Raw genomic sequence first — 6,773 nt, 5'->3', positions numbered from 1 at the left:
GTTTCAGGAAGAATACATTCTGTATAAGACATGAATCAAAATCAGATCGTCTAGTTTCAGGAAGGATACATCCTGTATAAGAAGTGATAGAATTGATTAGGTTTGATTGATTGATTTGATTTGATAAGGTTGATTAGATAAAAAACTGACAGTTTGTTGATATCAAGTTGCAGAAATTTTTGGATATGCTGATGTTGATTCTGTTGAGAGAGATAGCATAAGATTTTTTCTAGGTCGATAATATTTGAATATATATGAGTCATCATTTTGATTGCGTATACACTTGTGATGATACTTTGATGATTCTTGCAATCGATTTAGCCTTGGATAAAAAGGAGCTTGTAGGATCCCATGCAAGAATGAAATGCAAGCTAAAATGCAATAAAAATGCAAAGCTACGACCAAACTAGTCACTGGATTATTTTGCGTTTTTGTCATCATTGAGCTTTTGAAATGTGGAAAGTGAGTGCAAACTTTGATGGTATAATTGAACCATGATGACCTGACCACTTCTTTCCTGGATTTTGATATAGCAAGTTAGTACAAGCTTCGAGGTATAATTGAACCGAGATGGTCCGAGTGTTTCTTGCGTAAAACAGGCAGTATTAATCATTTCAATATGCAAATTGGAAATGTCTTCAATGATACTCTAATGATCATGTCACAAGACAAATTTGTACATGTTAATGATTAATTTTCAAACAGAAGACAAGAAAAAATATCATGTTTCTTCCTTGTTTCTCTAGTCAATGACATCCTAGAGTCACTCAAAAATCATGATAGCGAAAATCAATATATAGAAAAGTTGAACAATCATGTTACAATCATTATCCAAAATATATTATCCATTGTAAAGTGTGTGATGTGCTTAGATTGATTTTGTGATAGCTTGATAGTTGATAGTTTGATCTTGTGTTCAACGTTGGATGCATCTCAATTTTTGCTTGATAAGAGTTGTCTGACTGTTTGTTCTACTTGTTTGATTAATCTCAAAATTGATCTAGTTTTGCCCCCAACTAGGTGTAGAGTTTTTGCCCCAAGCCTAGAAACAAATTTGTTATGATATACCCAATGATCCAAACCATGGTGAGAAGCCATCTAAGATGCTTGCATATGTATAAAGACTTAGGATGCATATGAATAGCGCTGATGGAAAATGAATGAATGCAAGCAAAAAAATGCATGAACTAATAGATGGAAGAGCTAACTGACAGATAGCGCTTGTTTGCCAGGTTTTCACCATCCGTTTTTATTGTACTTTTTCTGATATTTGATTTTTTTCTTTATTTTTCTTTTTCACCTTTTAGGATTTTTCTGCTTTTCCCTTTTTTGATTTTTTTTAATTTTTCGTTGTTTTTTATTTTTCTGTTTTTTCACTGTTTTTTATTTTTCTATTTTTTTCAGACATAGAATTTCTTTAGGTGCATGTTATTGATGGGTTCCTGAAGTTGGTCGTCATCCTGTGTTGATAGCTAATATGCTCCTAATCCAAATATTGTTGTGACCACAAATGGACCTAACCAATTTGGTTCAAAATTTCCTTTATTTTCTTGATTTGCCTAGTTGCGTGGATTTTCCTTTAGCACTAGTTCTCCCACTTGAAAGATCTGTGGTTTAACCTTGTGATTATAGCTCCAACACATTCTTTGTTGATATACCTTTAGATGACCAAAGACATTTTGTCTTCGTTCATGGATCAGTTCTAACTCTTGCAGTCTAGATACTCTTTGTTTTTCATCTGGGATAAAACCTTTTAGTGATACACATAGAGAGGGTATCTCTACTTCGATTGGTAGTATGGCTTCTGATCCATATACAAGAGAATATGCCCATAGGGTAGGGTTCTATTGAATATGCCAATCTTTGCTAGCATCATTTACTATCTTTTTGAGGATTTTCAGAATAGTTTTGTTAGATACTTCTGCCTGCCCATTTCCCTGTAGATAATATGGTGTGGAGAATCTGTGCTAGATTTTGAACTTCTCACATAGCTCTTGTGCATCTTGATTCTTGAATGGTCGCCCATTATCAGTGATAATGGTCATTGGTATTCCATAGCAACAGATGATATAGTTCAAGATAAATGCAGCAATTTATTTTCCTGTGATATTTATGAGAGGTACAACTTCAATCCATTTTATAAAATATTTTGTAGCTACCAAGATGAATTTGTGTCCATTAGATGAAGAAGGATTTATCTTTCCTACCAGATCAAGACCCCATTGACAAAAAGGCCAAGATGTTGCTAAAGCATGAAGTTCTTGTGCTGGTGCATGAATCAAATTCTCATGGATCTGACATTGTTTGCATGTTCTTGCTATTTCAAAAGAATCTCGTTCCATAGTCAACCAATAGCCCAAGCGTATGAGTTTTTTCGAAAGGGTAAGACCACTTGAATGAGTGCCACAAATGTCGTTATGGACTTCATGTAAGACTTTCTCAAATTCTTCTTGTTTGAGACATCGTAAGAGAGTACCGTCTAGACCTCGTTTAAATAGGGTATCTGCAACAAGAGTAAAATGAGAGGATTGGCGAATAAAGTTTCTCTTTTGGTTTTTCGATAAATCTGGAGGTAAGATGTTATCTTTCAGGTATGTGTAATTTTGGCCATAGCGGGATGAATCATGTCCAATAAGTTGACAAATGGTTTGGGAATCAGGACAATTAAGGGCGGGATGAAACAACTCTTCAACCAGGAATTCATAACGTTGTTGATTTTCCTGTGTTTGCAATAGAGAAGCAAGTGTAGCCATGGCATCTGTTGCTTTATTATCATTTCTTGGAATCTGTTCAAAAGTGATTTCTACAAAGTACTTCTTGAAATCATCCACCATCTTTTTGTAAGGCATGAGTTTGTCATCTTTTGTTTGATAGTCATCATTGATTTGATTTATGACGAGCTGAGAGTCTCCAAAGACTTGTAGTTGTTTAATGTTCCATTCTATAACCATTTTGATACTTGTTACCAATGCTTCATACTCTGCTATATTGTTTGTGCACGGAAAGCTTAATTTGTATGCTTTCGGGATTGTATGCCCTTGTGGTGTGATGAATAGAATTCCTGCTCCTAATCCATGTTGTGTTCCTTTATTGATGTCTACTCCTGGACTGATATTCAGGTGATGTATTGTAAGATATGGATCAAACCCTAGAATGTCTGCATATGACCAGGTAAAATTGATTTGCCTCCTATTGAAGGGTTCCAAGTATTTTTGTCTTGGTAGTTCTGATAGAGAGATTGCTGGATGTAGATCAGTTGTGCCAATGATAACTGCCTCTACTGGTTCTATTAAGATGTATGACTTTTCTTGATAAAATTCAAGTAAAGTGTTAAATCTCCCATCTTTCGACGCCTCGAGGAGGTTTTCACCATTAGATACGTCCTTTATTTTTACTCTTTCGTGGTCTAGTGTTGCCAGTAAATGATTTTCAACATTAGACTTGATATTGTTTTCTTTATTTTCATTTTTGCGACTAGGAGATTTAACACCCACTTGACCTGAAGATACATTAGCGAAATCCCCAATGAAAGTTGTTGCGGGTTTGATTTCATTCAGATATAAGGATATGGCATGGTCATTTGGTAAGGCATTAAGGGCAGTATGCCCTTCATTTTCCCAGTCCATAGGTTTAGGATAGCTTAAGGATAAAGGATCCTCATGTTCAATAGTTTCAAAGATATTAGGGGTCATGATAGAGATGTCAGAGCTTGCAGTATGTATTTCCATGTCTAGAACGATACTCTCATCAGAATGACCTCATATAAGAAAATGTTGATTGTCTCGGTTAAGTCCATGACAGTCGAATGTGATTTTGATTCAAGTGAACTAGTTCCTAACGTTTGTCTTGCATACGTGTGAACTACATCGACTACTATATCTGCTTCTTCATCCCTCTCAATTTGAAGTTTCTCTTGTTTGTTTTTCCATGATATCAAATATTCTCTGTTCCCTTGATCTTTCAGCTGCATTTGTTTTTCCATACTTAATAGAATTGATGAAGATGATTGTTCCTTGGATTGTGTTCTTGAAGATGCTACCTCTCTGCTATGTGGGATAATGACCTCTTGAGCTGATTTCAGATTATTACAACACTGCGATGGATTTGAGTCTACCGATATTGTGATTTCCTATCCATAGTATGGAAATTTTAAGCATTGATGACATGTTGATGTAATAGCTTGTATGTCCTGAATCCATGATCTCCCGAAGAGTATATTGTATGGTAGGTCCATGTCTAGAACTTGGCATGCTATGTCCTTCTGCAAAGGTCCCACTATGATGGGTAAACCACAATTCCTTTAGAGTAATGTTCTTCTTCATTATGTGCTCTGATTTTTATCTTTTTCTGGGGATCAACTGTATCTTCTGAATAACCTAGAGTACGGACAAGAATCAAAGAGCAAATGTTCAAGCTAGCTCCCCCATCTATTAGGACTCGTTTAACAAGCATTCTATGAATGAGGGCTTCAATTTGTAAGAGAGCGTTATGGGGATGCTGCAATGCATTAATGCTTGGATATGACGGAGATGAGCTTTGAATAGGATCCTCTGAAATAGGTTTGATGGCAATTATGGATATCCCTTAGGGAACTTCATCTTTGGATATATTCTTTGGTGATAATGCTATGGAAGATTCTTGCAAGCTTTTAGGAGGTGTAGGAATAGATGCCTTTGGAGCGTCAATTTGCTTATGAGGGGATGAGCCATTGCTAGACATAGGTGTACGATTTTGATCTTCTTTAGCCAAATCCTTTAGGGATATTTTTAAGAGGTGCATAAAAGAGCCACCTTTCTTTTGAGATGTATTTAAATCCTTGTGAGGTTTTAACATAGTTGGATTTTGATTTTGGACTTGTTTGATTTCTCTGATATGTTGGCTTGTTACTTGTATTTTTCTTTGGTATGTCATGTTGATATGATCTTCAGCTATTTCAAATGTTTCTGTTTTCATTTCAGGGGTTCAATTGTCTAAAAGTTGTTTTGATAAGTGATCAACTGTCAAGATAGATACACTAGAATGATAGGCCATGCAAACATAATTCAAGTGTTCAAAAGTTTGCAAGTTTTTCGATCTTCGGTTTAGGAGTGCAATGATGATGATTTGATAAGAACCAAGTCCAGTAGGAACGATATATCCTACAATGTGGGACAAGATTATCCTGACCAAACATTTCAGTTTCGTGATAAAGGATGATAAATCCTGATGAGAAACTATGTTTGAGTGATTAATTTACCTAAGAGGGTGATAATGCACTTTGAGATGTTTAGATCTTGAACGTGTTGAGGGTGAGCACTTGAAAATATTAAGGTGTATATTTTCTAAAGTCTGATTTTGATGGATGATAACTTTGTTAGGGTTTCAAGCAAATCCAAAGCAAATATAAACTAACAATTATATGCAGATTTAAATACAAAAGATAAAGGAATAAAACATGACATAGATAACAAGGAGATTTAACGTGGTTCACCTAGAATGGGTTACGTCCACCATATGCAGTCGTCCAATCTTTCTTATTATCCAGCAAAATAGTACATCAACCTTACAATGCCTTAAGCATTCCAACCACTTATAACATGCATTTTTAGGGCAACAAACAAAGTCGGCCTTTTTAGGGTTTTATTACAATTTCGGTTTTCATCAACAAAAAAATGGCAAAAAAAAATTTCTTGGGGGCAAGGATACATGCTGAGTGTACAGTACTTTGCTTATTCGTCGCCACATATCAACAATCTCCCACTTGGAGATTGATTAGGCTCCACACCAAACATATTTGACCAAGTGAACCAAGATGACAATCTAAGCATAGATTGATAGATAACAGGTGTCTATGTTTACTGCAAATTGATCAGGCAGAAATGACAAATCTGAGAGAGACATGCATGACACAGCTCTGGACTGACAAATGCAAAGTTTCGTATGACAAGATATGCAGCTTAGAACGACACAAGATATGAGTCTGTACGACAAAGAAAAATTTTTCATGTAAAAAGTAGAGGCTCGTATGACACACTTTTTTGAACCATACGACAAAATAGATGACTTGTATGACATAGAATGTTGTTTAGCACGACACAAGATTTTATGCAAACAGGTTCGTACGACAGATAACCAGATAGAGATAAAAATGTTTGTTTGGTTGAACTTTTGATAACTGAAGTTTAATGTTTTTGCTTATGTCTTCCAGTTTTTGGATGTCTAATTTGTCGATTTAGGGATGAATACACAGCAACACATGATGTGATAAATGACTCCAATCAAGCTAAACCCTAAGGAAATTGGCTAAGAATGAAAACCTTTGCTTGCTGACTTAGGTACACACCCAATAGCTAATTAGAATATGGCCACTGAGTCTCACGCAATGGATTCTCAACATCGTATTATCCGACTCCAAACGCTAATGGGGGCACGATATGGCAAGTGTCTTGGGAGAGTTACTATCTCTCTTGCACAAATATTATCACCCTTTCAGAGGTGAATCAGGTAGCTTCTATTTTAACTAGAACTAGTAAGGGATCCATTCGATGCGTCAGGGTATAAACTCAATTAAGAGGTCTCCCAGTCTTGAAAACCAAGGTTTGATATACCCAAAGGAATGGAGGAGAGTTATTCCCGAGCACTATCGTTGCTTTGATTTTCATCAAAAACACATTTATTTTATAGTGGGTTGGATTACTTGGCGTTAGTCATTCCCACTTAGGTCGTTCCCCTCTCACTGGCCTTAAGGGATAAGAGTTATCACTCCTTGGGAGGGCAGGCCTGCTAAAGAAATG

Source organism: Cryptomeria japonica, unplaced genomic scaffold (genome assembly GCF_030272615.1).
Source record: "Cryptomeria japonica unplaced genomic scaffold, Sugi_1.0 HiC_scaffold_102, whole genome shotgun sequence".
In the NCBI taxonomy this organism is placed as follows: Eukaryota; Viridiplantae; Streptophyta; class Pinopsida; order Cupressales; family Cupressaceae; genus Cryptomeria; species Cryptomeria japonica.
The sequence above is the reverse complement of the archived record's forward strand: the minus strand, read 5'-3'. Positions refer to the sequence as shown.